Below are 15241 nucleotides of genomic sequence, written 5' to 3'. Positions count from 1 at the left end.
TAGTGCCTCTATAATACCACTGTACAGCACCTACATATTACTGCCATATACTGCCTACATTATAGTGCCATATAGTGCCTATATAATACCACTGTACAGCACCTACATATTACTGCCATATAGTGCCTTCATTATAGTGCCTTCATTATAGTGCCATATACTGCCTACATTATAGTGCCATATAGTGCCTCTATAATACCACTGTACAGCACCTACATATTACTGCAATATACTGCCTACATTATAGTGCCATATAGTGCCTACATTATAGTGACATATAGTGCCTCTATAATACCACTGTACAGCACCTACATATAACTGCCATATACTGCCTACATCATAGTGCCATATAGTGCCTATATAATACCCCCGTACAGCACCTACATATAACTGCCATATACTGCCTACATCATAGTGCCATATAGTGCCTATATAATACCACCGTACAGCACCCACATATAACTGCCATATACTGCCTACATCATAGTGCCATATAGTGCCTATATAATACCACTGTACAGCACCTACATATTACTGCTATATACTGCCTACATATAACTTCCATATACTGCCTACATCATAGTGCCATATAGTGCCTATATAATACCACTGTACAGCACCTACATATTACTGCCATATACTGCCTACATAATATCACCGTATACAGCACCTACATATTACTGCCATATACTGCCTACATTATAGTGCCATATAGCGCCTAAATAATACCACTGTACAGCACCTACATATTACTGCCATATACTGCCTTCATTATAGTGCCATGTAGTGCCTCTATAATACCACTGTACAGCACCTACATATTACTGCCATATACTGCCTACATTATAGTGCCATATAGTGCCTATATAATACCACTGTACAGCACCTACATATTACTGCCATATAGTGCCTTCATTATAGTGCCTTCATTATAGTGCCATATACTGCCTACATTATAGTGCCATATAGTGCCTCTATAATACCACTGTACAGCACCTACATATTACTGCAATATACTGCCTACATTATAGTGCCATATAGTGCCTACATTATAGTGACATATAGTGCCTCTATAATACCACTGTACAGCACCTACATATAACTGCCATATACTGCCTACATCATAGTGCCATATAGTGCCTATATAATACCCCCGTACAGCACCTACATATAACTGCCATATACTGCCTACATCATAGTGCCATATAGTGCCTATATAATACCACCGTACAGCACCCACATATAACTGCCATATACTGCCTACATCATAGTGCCATATAGTGCCTATATAATACCACTGTACAGCACCTACATATTACTGCTATATACTGCCTACATATAACTTCCATATACTGCCTACATCATAGTGCCATATAGTGCCTATATAATACCACTGTACAGCACCTACATATTACTGCCATATACTGCCTACATAATATCACCGTATACAGCACCTACATATTACTGCCATATACTGCCTACATTATAGTGCCATATAGCGCCTAAATAATACCACTGTACAGCACCTACATATTACTGCCATATACTGCCTTCATTATAGTGCCATGTAGTGCCTCTATAATACCACTATACAGCACCTACATATTACTGCCATATACTGCCTACATTATAGTGCCTTCATTATAGTGCCATATACTGCCTACATTATAGTGCCATATAGTGCCTCTATAATACCACTATACAGCACCTACATATTACTGCCATATACTGCCTACATTATAGTGCCATATAGTGCCTATATAATACCACTGTACAGCACCTACATATTACTGCCATATAGTGCCTTCATTATAGTGCCTTCATTATAGTGCCATATACTGCCTACATTATAGTGCCATATACTGCCTACATTATAGTGCCATATAGTGCCTCTATAATACCACTGTACAGCACCTACATATTACTGCCATATAGTGCCTAAATAATATCACCGTACATCACCTATATATAACTGCCATATACTGCCTACATTAGGGCATGACCACACATGGCGGAATTCCTCCGCAACTGTCCGCATCGATGCCGCACAGAATCTGCGTTGCAGATTCTGCAGCGGATCTGCACAAAATGTGCAGTACATTGATGCGGACTAGCTGCTGCAGACTGCGGGAAAAGTGCTTCTCTTCTCCCTATCAGTGCAGGATAGAGAGAAGGGACAGCACTTTCCCTAGTGAAAGGAAACGATTTTCATACTTACCGGCCGTTGTCTTGGTGACGCGTCCCTCTTTCGGCATCCAGCCCGACCTCCCTGGATGACGCGCCAGTCCATGTGACCGCTGCAGCCTGTGCTTTGCCTGTGATTGGCTGCAGCCGTCACTTACACTGAAACGTCATCCTGGGAGGCCGGACTGGAGACAGACCCAGGGAGTTCTCGGTAAGTATGAACTTATATGTTTTTTTACAGATACATGTATATTGAGATCGGTAGTCACTGTCCCGGGTGCAGAAACAGTTACTGCCGATCGCTTAACTCTTTCAGCACCCTGGACAGTGACTATTTACAGACGTCTCCTAGCAACGCTCCCGTCATTACGGGAGCCCCATTGACTTCCTCAGTCTGGCTGTAGACCTAGAAATACATAGGTCCAGCCAGAATGAAGAAATGTCAAGTTAAAAAAGCAAGACGTATCCGCAGCACACATGACATGTGCATGACAGCTGCGGACTTCATTGCGGAACTTTGAATCTCCATTGAAGTCAATGGAGAAATTCCGCCATGAGTCCGCCACTGCTCCGCAACAGACAGAGCATGCTGCGGACACCAAATTCCGCTCCGCAGCCTATGCTCCGCAGCGGAATTGTACGCATCGTGTAAACGAACACTGCTAATTTAAAGTGAAAGTCAATGGAGAAACGGCTCCGCTGCGGATTAACGCTGCGGAGTGTCCGCAGCGGAATTTAAGTGGAATTCCGCCATGTGTGAACCCGCCCTTATAGTGCCATATAGTGCCTGAATAATACCACCGTACAGCACCTACATATTACTGCCATATACTGCCTACATTATAGTGCCTAAATAATATCACCGTATACAATACCTACATATTACTGCAATATAGTATTATGGTAGGTGAAGGGTAGTGGAAGTCCTGCAACAACTGCCCCTTTCACCCATATTATAATCCGTTCCTACTTGGCATTTTGAGCTAAACCACCTGATACATTTTACTTGCACTGATACATTGTAACAAACTATCAGGACAGGAGAGGGATTTGTAAAGCTGATGTGGTTAGCTGAGAGTCTAGACTCGATACAATTGTAACAAACCCTCAGCTGTGAGAAGGTCAGGACAGGATTTTAGCCTCTGGATGTAAACACGGATGTCGGATGACAGATATAACGTTTTCCTCTCTGGGTTTATTATTCTATTAGGGAAATCTGCAGAATCAGAGATAAAACATCTGCTGAGCGTCCGGCCTCCTCCAGATTCTTCTCATTGTTCCTCTGTTATTGCAGGTAAAAAAGCTAAAAGACACATCAGTAACATGGGGGTCTCCTGCTGCGGGACCCCTCCGTGAGAGCTGTCGGGGTGCCCCATGTTATCATTGGATGCCATTGACGACTATAGATTAATGAGCCAATGGGCAGGGCCGGCTCCAGGTGTCTGTGGCCCTTGGACTCACTGCACAGGTACAGAGGGCCCCTGTCTACTCTATGGCCCCTCTAGCCCAGTAGGCCCTGGCGCGGGCCCAGATTTGACATTGGGGCTCCACCAGTATAAACAGCGGGGGCTTCAATAATTGGCAACCTAGAGGGATCCCCCAGTAATGTAGTGGTGTCAATGATCGGGTCTCCCTGTAAGAAGAGGTGGGGGGTGGTTGTGGACCAGGTGTATATGTTATGTCACCCAGCTTTCCTAGAAACAGATAAAACATTCTTCGGTCCGGGAGGGGGAGATGCACAGTCCTTGAATTAGAACTTTTTCTGCATTTGTTTCTGGGTGGAGGTGAAGGAGTTAATGCCGGGGAGTTCTGCACTGAGGGCCCATCCCTGCTGTATCCTGATACTGAATAATTCACATTCTTCTCACAGTCAATAAGATTTTGGTGTTTTGCAGGTAGCTCTGAGTCACTGGATGGGAACGCGCTAATGTCACTACTATCCCTGCCACTGGCAGAAGCGCTGAGGTCCCTGCCAGTGACAAGCAGCCTCCTATTAATACTATTGATCTAACACAGTCAATAAAGAGCTTCAAATCTTGTGAAATACCCTCCCAGCTGCAAATGTGCTCATCGTCTACTATAGATCTGTTTATCCTGAGCTTCCTGGTGCATGAATACAATGCCAGAACTGCAGTGAACACTGACACCCATAAAAGGAAGGATAATGGTTGACACAGAATGGAGGTGGGATGTAACAGTACATAGCAATACAATCATATATGTCATTCTGAGTCTGGGGAAAGCTGGGTTGCAGCTGTGATGTGGCTCATAGCGGCTGTCACCCAGTTTTTCCCAGATTGAATGACCTATAACTCATTGTTATCTTGGGGTTACCAATAAGTCTACATGTTTCCTCCTTATGGCTTATCTTATATAGAAAACGGATTCATGAATACAATTCCAAAACTGCAGTGAAGACTGACACATGGGCAGCAAGGGAATAAGAGGGTGGGAATGTAACTTTGTATAACAATGTAGATTTACATGTCATTCTATATCTCTGGTAAACTGGATGGCAACACCGGTAGGAAGAGTAATGGCAGCCATTAGTAATTGTCACCCATGTCCTATACCAAGACGACAGACATTAGAAGACTTCACGGGCTGTCAGACAGTGACATGAGAAATAAGGTATCTGATTGGTTAGAGAGCTTACCTTGGTGTGATGTCACTCATGACTTCTCTGCTACCCCAATGTGTATCTTGAGAGCACATTCCCCTTTAAATTGATCAGCGACTCTGGATGTGGTCAGTGAATGTGCAGCATCATGGCTGCCTGCCGGTTAACGAGCGATCATTTCCTCCGCAGAGACGCCGGATTTACATAACATTTGCTTATATTTCTACGCGTGACATCACACGATACAACACGTGGCTGGGTTTTTGCTTAAAGGGTATGAACACTTTTGCAACCAATGTTATATTGATCTTATATAGCTAAAGAAAAAAAAAATCAAGCCACTATGCAAGTAGTCGTGATTGAAAATCTCCTATCGTTTTGTGTATACAGCTCCTATGCAGGCCTATGTGTCTCTATGGTAACAGACTACAAAAGCCATGTGTGTAGTCTGATCCTGCAGTCACGTGTAACTCTCTCTCTCTTCTACTCTCTGTAGGTTATCAAGAAGAGGAGGCAGAGAGATTCAAATAATATATGACTGCAGGATCAGACTACACAGGGCTTGTTTGTAGTCTGTAACCATGGCGACACATATCTCTGTATGGAAGTGGTAGATATACCTGTTTCTAGGAAACCTCAGGTGATACAACTTTCCCAGGCTCCTAAATGGCAAATCTGGCGAAATTACTTTTCAGGACTATAGGAAATCTGAGTGGCAACCAGATAATTGGGGCCCCAAGTAACTTGTAAGGGCCACATAGTTGTAATATTCTCTGCTGTGGCTAAAGAGTCGCAGTTAAAATAGAAATGTAGGACCATGATGCTTTGCTGTATGGCGCTGTGTACAGACGTCTTCTAGAGTGGGCGCGACTTACTGTACCCTACTGTGACTATAAGACATGGGGTCCCCCGCCTATTCATTTCAATGACAGCCATGTAATGCTTCATTTTCCCTGCAGGGGGAGCCCCAATTATTGGGAAATCCTTTCATTGTAAAAGGGGCTCTCAAAAATAGAAGCCCCATCTTATCTGTATAACCAGACCCCTGGGAAGGCGACGATCTAACATTTAGGTTTTTCACAGTAATTTCCAGGCTCGGCCGACTCTCTACATCTTGAAGTAACAGGTTCTGGGAGAAAAACATCCAAGTGGACGATCCACATTCTTTTCGGTTGTAGAATTCAGTGTTGGAGGGAGTGGCCGGGAGGACTCTTCATTCTTTCCAGTGACACATGAGGGAACGATTTACAATTTTGAGTTCTAGCATTGAAAATAATGTATAACATAACACGGGTACACTACATCTCCCATATGCAACGCAGCAAATGCTCTGCAGCAGGATTGCAGCTGTAGATTAGATCAGCTGCCAGTGTCCTGGCCTATAGCAGATACAATCGACTCCACACAATGCTGTAGGGGGAAATGTATGAACCCACCAGTGATCCAACAATAGGAATTACCCAGCTTTCTACAGACCCTGAATAGCATGTAAATCCAATGTTTGCCGGTGTAAGTATCAGGCTTTACTGCAGTTCAGACATTCTATTAAATTGCTTCCACTGCTTCCTCGCTCCTGTGTGTCAGTCTTTACTGCACTTCTGGTATTTTGTTCATGAACCAGGTAGCTCAGGATGAACATGACTCCAGGTTTGCCTCATATAGAGGAATGCTGAAACGGATGGAAGTGTTTTCCTGATTTTATGCATATAAAACGTATTTATTGTAAAGGTTCTGCAACGTATAGGTTTCTAATTCTCACCATTTGCTTCTCTTTGCTTGCTGTCAGTGAATGGGAACATTCTTGTTTACATGGGCAACGATCCTAATACTTCTCACAGCTGGGGGTTTGTTACAACCCTCTGTAATCTACACATTCTGGACTCTAGACTGAAACATTGTGCCTGCACTGATACATTGTAACAAACTATTAGGACAGGAGAGCGATCACATAGGATTGTCTGAACTGGATACAATGGTAACAAACCAGGTTTTCAGCCTCTAGATGTAAAGATAGATGCTCCCATTCACTGACAGCAAGCAGAAATCTTTAAAAATAGCAAAGAATAGAAATAGAAAGTTGCAGAATATTTCATACAATGATTACGTTTTATTTACGATGTGACGTCTGGCACTGCCGTCTATGGCGCCTCCTTGTGTAGATCTTTACGTTTTGCTGACACTAAACCTGATAGATGTTCTGCAGCAGGTTCGGCTCCACCTCTCCTGTGTACAGAGGGCATAGTTTCCTGGTGTGTGTACCCAGGGCTGCCCTCTGCCTGGCACAGAATAGGGATCAATCATCAGCGGCTCCTGCCAGTGATATTATGTTGTGTTGTGCCCGGAGCGGTGGGGTCTGCAGGGCAGGGTGGGGTGTGATCGCTATGCAGGGTGTGTCACCCGTTTGCAGTCAGAAATATACTGTACATTACATACTGTCACCTCCTGTATACACCACCTGGCAGACGGGGATCTGTAATGCCCAAAACAAGGGCACATATTCATTGCAAATGTTGTCCCATTTATGAACTGCTCCATACTCTTACCCCTCCCCTAAAGTGGCCTAGGCAGTGCCCCCATAACACTGCCAGCCTCAGTGTCCCCATAATATGTGGCCTCTTCTTCCTGTGCCAGTGATCACTTCTGCCCAGACAGAATTATGGCATTCCAGGAGGGTGAGCCAGTGCCAGTGATCACTGCCAGGGATGCATGGGAGGAGCAGCAGAGCTTTCATGGGGACATTAACTCGACACATTCCCAATATCAGGATAAGCAGGGCCCAAGAGCATGAACTAGAATCAGGAGGGGAAGGGGCGCTATTTTGATTTTACAATCGGGGGGTCTCCCTCTTGTTATTATTGGAATGAAATACCAATCGCTGCCAATGAATCTCCTTTAAGATGAAGAGATCACTAGTGGAAAGAGCGGCCATGCCAGGCTGAGTGGGTGATGGGCACTCTGATCTGTGATGAGACACTGGGTGAGTGATGGGCACCTTGTTCTGTGATGAGACACTGGGTGAGTGACGGGCACCCTGATCTGTGATGAGACACTGGGTGACGGGCACCCTGTTCTGTGATGAGACATTGGGTGAGTGACGGGCACCTTGTTCTGTGATAAGACATTGGGTGAGTGACGGGCACCCTGATCTGTGATGAGACATTGGGTGAGTGACGGGCACCCTGATCTGTGATGAGACACTGGGTGAGTGACGGGCACCTTGTTCTGTGATGACACACTGGGTGAGTGACGGGCACCTTGTTCTGTGATGAGACACTGGGTGAGTGACGGGCACCCTGTTCTGTGATGAGACACTGGGTGAGTGACGGGCACCCTGATCTGTGATGAGACAGTGGGTGAGTGACGGGCACCCTGATCTGTGATGAGACAGTGGGTGAGTGACGGGCACCCTGATCTGTGATGAGACACTGGGTGAGTGACGGGCACCCTGATCTGTGATGATACAGTGGGTGAGTGACGGGCACCCTGATCTGTGATGAGACGGTGGGTGAGTGACGGGCACCCTGATCTGTGATGAGACAGTGGGTGAGTGACGGGCACCCTGATCTGTGATGAGACAGTGGGTGAGTGACGGGCACCCTGATCTGTGATGAGACAGTGGGTGAGTGACGGGCACCCTGATCTGTGATGAGACACTGGGTGAGTGACGGCACCCTGATCTGTGATGAGACACTGGGTGAGTGACGGGCACCCTGATCTGTGATGAGACGGTGGGTGAGTGACGGGCACCCTGATCTGTGATGAGACGGTGGGTGAGTGACGGGCACCCTGTTCTGTGAAGAGACACTGGGTGAGTGACAGGCACCTTGTTCTGTGATGAGACACTGGGTGAGTGACGGGCACCTTGTTCTGTGATGAGACACTGGGTGAGTGACGGGCACCTTGTTCTGTGATGAGACTCTGGGTGAGTGACGGGCACCTTGTTCTGTGATGAGACTCTGGGTGAGTGACGGGCACCCTGTTCTGTGATGAGACACTGGGTGAATGATGGGCACCTTGTTCTGTGATGAGACACTGGGTGAGTGACGGGCACCCTGATCTGTGATGACACTGGGTGAGTGACGGGCACCCTGTTCTGTGATGAGACACTGGGTGAGTGACGGGCACCTTGTTCTGTGATGAGACACTGGGTTAGTGACGGGCACCCTGTTCTGTGATGAGACACTGGGTGAGTGACGGGCACCCTGTTCTGTGATGAGACACTGGGTGAGTGATGGGCACCTTGTTCTGTGATGAGAAACTGGGTGAGTGACGGGCACCCTGATCTGTGATGAGACACTGGGTGAGTGACGGACACCTTGTTCTGTGATGAGACTCTGGGTGAGTGACGGGCACCCTGTTTTGTGATGAGACACTGGGTGAGTGACGGGCACCTTGTTCTGTGATGAGACTCTGGGGGAGTGACGGGCACCTTGTTCTGTGATGAGACACTGGGTGAGTGACGGGCACCTTGTTCTGTGATGAGACACTGGGTGAGTGACGGGCACCCTGTTCTGTGATGAGACACTGGGTGAATGATGGGCACCTTGTTCTGTGATGAGACACTGGGTGAGTGACGGGCACCTTGTTCTGTGATGAGACACTGGGTGAGTGACGGGCACCTTGTTCTGTGATGAGACACTGGGTATGTGCCAATATACAGAAACCCCAATAAAATGGACGAATTAATAGGGACATTGATAGGAAACTGACACATACTGTACCCGGACCCCTCACATCACAGCCGCAGAGCCCATGATTGCACCATTATGCCCCTGCCAAGCAATGTGGGGCTATCCTGTGGGCTAAGCTAATGAACCCATCATGTTTCTAAGAAACAACCCTTCTTCTCCACTCACATCCAAAGCTGCATTCAACATTCCGCTGGTTGCCCTAAGAAAAAATAGCCAAACATCTTAGTGTGTGATCCTAGATCTTCTAGAAAACAAAATCTAACATTTAAATGCAGCTTTGGATGTGAATACAGAAGAAAACATGTAACTCAGGATCATTACAGTAAAATGTAAGCAAAGAATCTACAAACGACTTATTATAGGGGACGAGAGGGGGGGGGGGGGGCAGACATGGGGATATCCTGCAGAATGATGACGCCCGGGACGACCTTCTGTCTTTGTATTTGCAGTGTGAGCAGGTGAAGATGAGAGATGACAACTCCCTGCTCTGGTTTCAGTCACATACCCAGTTGGGCAGGTGCCCCGGGTGATGTATCATATGCCTGGTATATATACCGTCACATTCAGATGTGACCCCATTATCCTCCCATCTCTTTTAATCGTCTGGATTGTTGGTTCTCTTCTAGCTTTTAGGAAGAGGCCAATAGGGGGCAGTATTATAGTAGTTATATTCTTGTATATAGGGGGTAGTATTATAGTATTTATATTCTTGTATATAGGAGCAGTAATATAGTAGTTATATTCTTGTATATAGGGGCAGTATTATAGTAGTTATATTCTTGTATATAGGAGCAGTATTATAGTAGTTATATTCTTGTATATAGGGGCAGTATTATAGTAGTTATATTCTTGTATATAGGGGGCAGTATTATAGTAGTTATATTCTTGTATATAGGAGCAGTATTATAGTAGTTATATTCTTGTATATAGGGGGCAGTATTATAGTAGTTATATTCTTGTATATAGGGAGCAGTATTATAGTAGTTATATTCTTGTATATAGGGGCAGTATTATAGTAGTTATATTCTTGTATATAGGAGCAGTATTATAGTAGTTATATTCTTGTATATAGGGGGCAGTATTATAGTAGTTATATTCTTGTATATAGGGAGCAGTATTATAGTAGTTATATTCTTGTATATAGGGGCAGTATTATAGTAGTTATATTCTTGTATATAGGAGCAGTATTATAGTAGTTATATTCTTGTATATAGGAGCAGTATTATAGTAGTTATATTCTTGTATATAGGGGCAGTATTATAGTAGTTATGTTCTTGTATATAGGGGGCAGTATTATAGTAGTTATATTCTTGTATATAGGAGCAGTATTATAGTAGATATATTCTTGTATATAGGGGGCAGTATTATAGTAGTTATATTCTTGTATATAGGGAGCAGTATTATAGTAGTTATATTCTTGTATATAGGGACCAGTATTATAGTAGTTATATTCTTGTATATAGGGGGCAGTATTATAGTAGTTATGTTCTTGTATATAGGGGGCAGTATTATAGTAGTTATATTCTTGTATATAGGAGCAGTATTATAGTAGATATATTCTTGTATATAGGGGGCAGTATTATAGTAGTTATATTCTTGTATATACCGTGTTTCCCCGATAGTAAGACACCCCCGATTGTAAGACGTATCGGGGGTTTCAGGGGGGTCGGCTAATATAAGCCGTACCCCGAAAGTAAGACATATGTCTTACTTTCGGGGAAACACGGGGGTATTGCCGCCTCCTGCCCACTTCCGCGCCGCCCCCCTCTCCATACGTCACCGCGCCGTCCCCTGCACTCCTTAACTCCTTAACGCCGAAGGACGGATATATCCGTCCTCAGCAGCTGCTAGTTCGCGCAGGAGGACGGATATATCCGTCCTGTGATGGCGCGGGTACTGAGACTGTACCCACGCGATCAGCGGCAGGAGCACGGCTGTTATACACAGCCTGGCTCCTGCTGCAACTGCCGGAATCGAAGCGCGCGCCGATTCCGGCAGTTTAACCCATTAAATGCCGCTGTCAATAGTGACAGCGGCATTTAATGTGTTTGACAGAGGGGGGAGCTCCCTCTGTCACCCGATCGGCGCCCCCGCAAACAAATAGCGGGTCGCCGTCGGGTTTCCATGACAGCCGGGGGTCTAACAAAGACCCCCAGGTCTGCCTTCAGCATCTGCCTGTTAGGCGATGCCGGAGGCATGACCTAATAGGTTGCCTGTCAGTTTTACACTGACAGGCAATAATGCTTCGGTATACTAAGTATACCAAAGCATTATATATGCGATCGGCACATCCCATAGTGAAGTCCCCTGGTGGGACTAAAAAAAAAAATGTAAAACAGTTAAATAAAGTTTGTGAAAAAAAAATAAATAATAATTCGACAATTTTTTTCCAATATAAGACATACCCCGAAAGTAAGAAATAGTGGGGCTTTTGGGGATAAAAAGAAAGTAAGACACTGTCTTACTTTCGGGGAAACACGGTAGGAGCAGTATTATAGTAGTTATATTCTTGTATATAGGGGCAGTATTATAGTAGTTATATTCTTGTATATAGGAGCAGTATTATAGTAGTTATATTCTTGTATATAGGAGCAGTATTATAGTAGTTATGTTCTTGTATATAGGAGCAGTATTATAGTAGTTATATTCTTGTATATAGGAGCAGTATTATAGTAGTTATATTCTTGTATATAGGGAGCAGTATTATAGTAGTTATATTCTTGTATATAGGGGGCAGTATTATAGTAGTTATATTCTTGTATATAGGGACCAGTATTATAGTAGTTATATTCTTGTATATAGGGAGCAGTATTATAGTAGTTATATTCTTGTATATAGGGGGCAGTATTATAGTAGTTATATTCTTGTATATAGGGGGCAGTATTATAGTAGTTATATTCTTGTATATAGGAGGCAGTATTATAGTAGTTATATTCTTGTATATAGGGGGCAGTGTTATAGTAGTTATATTCTTGTATATAGAGGCAGTATTATAGTAGTTATATTCTTGTATATAGGGGCAGTATTATAGTAGTTATATTCCTGTATATAGGGGCAGTATTATAGTAGTTATATTCTTGTATATAGGGGGCAGTATTATAGTAGTTATATTCTTGTATATAGGAGCAGTATTTTAGTAGTTATATTCTTGTATATAGGGGCAGTATTATAGTAGTTATATTCTCGTATATAGGAGGCAGTATTATAGTAGTTATATTCTTGTATATAGGAGCAGTATTATAGTAGTTATATTCTTGTATATAGAGGCAGTATTATAGTAGTTATATTCTTGTATATAGGACGCAGTATTATAGTAGTTATATTCTTGTATATAGGGGCAGTATTATAGTAGTTATATTCTTGTATATAGGGGGCAGTATTATAGTAGTTATATTCTTGTATATAGGAGCAGTATTATAGTAGCTATATTCTTGTATATAAGGAGCAGTATTATAGTAGTTATATTCCTGAATATAGGAGCAGTATTATAGTAGTTATATTCTTGTATATAGGAGCAGTATTATAGTAGTTATATTCTTGTATATAGGGGGCAGTATAAGGCTGGGTTCACACGTGGCGGAATTTCACTTAAATTCCGCTGCGGACACTCCGCAGCGTTAATCCGCAGCGGAGCCGTTTCTCCATTGACTTCCACTTTAATTTAGCAGTGTTCGTTTAGACGATGCGTAACATTCCGCTGCGGAGCATAGGCTGCGGAGCGGAATTTGGTGTCCGCAGCATGCTCTGTCTGTTGCGGAGCAGTGGTGGACTCATGGCGGAATTTCTCCATTGACTTCAATGGAGATTCTAAGTTCCGCAATGAAGTCCGCAGCTGTCATGCACATGTTATGTGTGTTGCGGATGCGTCTTGCTTTTTTGACATGACATTTCTTCATTCTGGCTGGACCTATGTATTTCTAGGTCTACAGCCAGACTGAGGAAGTCAATGGGGCTCCCGTAATGACGGGAGCGTTGCTAGGAGACGTCTGTAAATAGTCACTGTCCAGGGTGCTGAAAGAGTTAAGCGATCGGCAGTAACTGTTTCTGCACCCTGGACAGTGACTACCGATCCCAATATACAGCAACCTGTAAAAAAATATAAGTTCATACTTACCGAGAACTCCCTGCTTCTGTCTCCAGTCCGGCCTCCCAGGATGACGTTTCAGTCTAAGTTTCGGCTGCAGCCAATCACAGGCCAAGCACAGGCTGCAGCGGTCACATGGACTGGCGCGTCATCCAGGGAGGTCGGGCTGGATGCCGAAAGAGGGACGCGTCACCAAGACAACGGCCGGTAAGTATGAAATTCGATGTCCCTTCTCTCTATCCTGCACTGATATCCTGCACTGATAGGGAGAAGGGAAGCACTTTTCCCGCAGTCCGCAGCAGCTAGTCCGCATCAATTTACTGCACATTTTGTGCAGATCCGCAGCAGAATCTGCAACGCAGATTCTGTGCGGCATTGATGCGGACAGTTGCGGAGGAAATCCGCCACGTGTGGTCATGCCCTTATAGTAGTTCTATTCTTGTATATAGGGGCAGTATTATAGTAGTTATATTCTTGTATATAGGGGGCAGTATTATAGTAGTTATATTCTTGTATATAGGAGGCAGTATTATAGTAGATATATTCTTGTATATAGGGGGCAGTATTATAGTAGTTATATTCTTGTATATAGGGGGCAGTATTATAGTAGTTATATTCTTGTATATAAGGGGTAGTATTATAGTAGTTATATTCTTGTATATAGGGGGCAGTATTATAGTAGTTATATTCTTGTATATAGGGGGCAGTATTATAGTAGTTATATTCTTGTATATAGGAGCAGTATTATAGTAGTTATATTCTTGTATATAGGGGCAGTATTATAGTAGTTATATTCTTGTATATAGGGGCAGTATTATAGTAGTTATATTCTTGTATATAGGGGCAGTATTATAGTAGTTATATTCTTGTATATAGGGGCAGTATTATAGTAGTTATATTCTTGTATATAGGGGCAGTATTATAGTAGTTATATTCTTGTATATAGGGGCAGTATTATAGTAGTTATATTCTTGTATATAGGGGCAGTATTATAGTAGTTAAATTCTTATATATAGGGGCAGTATTATAGTAGTTATACTCCTGTATATAGGGGGCAGTATTATAGTAGTTATATTCTTGTATATTGAGGCAGTATTATAGTAGTTATATTCTTGTATATAGGGGACAGTATTATAGTAGTTATATTCTTGTATATAGGAGCAGTATTATAGTAGTTATATTCTTGTATATAGGGGCAGTATTATAGTAGTTATATTCTTGTATATAGGGGGCAGTATTATAGTAGTTATATTCTTGTATATAGGGGCAGTATTATAGTAGTTATATTCTTGTATATAGGGGCAGTATTATAGTAGTTATATTCTTGTATATAGGGGCAGTAATATAGTAGTTATGTTCTTGTATATAGGGAGCAGTATTATAGTAGTTATATTCTTGTATATAGGGGGCAGTATTATAGTAGTTATATTCTTGTATATAGGGGGCAGTATTATAGCAGTTATATTCTTGTATATAGGGGGCAGTATTATAGTAGTTATATTCTTGTATATAGGAGGCAGTATTATAGTAGTTATATTCTTGTATATAGGGGGCAGTATTATAGTAGTTATATTCTTGTATATAGGGGCAGTATTATAGTAGTTATATTCTTGTATATAGGGGGCAGTATTATAGCAGTTATATTCTTGTATATCGGGGGCA

The sequence above is a fragment of the Rhinoderma darwinii genome, chromosome 6, assembly GCF_050947455.1.
Source record: "Rhinoderma darwinii isolate aRhiDar2 chromosome 6, aRhiDar2.hap1, whole genome shotgun sequence".
NCBI lineage: Eukaryota > Metazoa > Chordata > Amphibia > Anura > Rhinodermatidae > Rhinoderma > Rhinoderma darwinii.
This window is presented reverse-complemented; position numbering follows the sequence as displayed.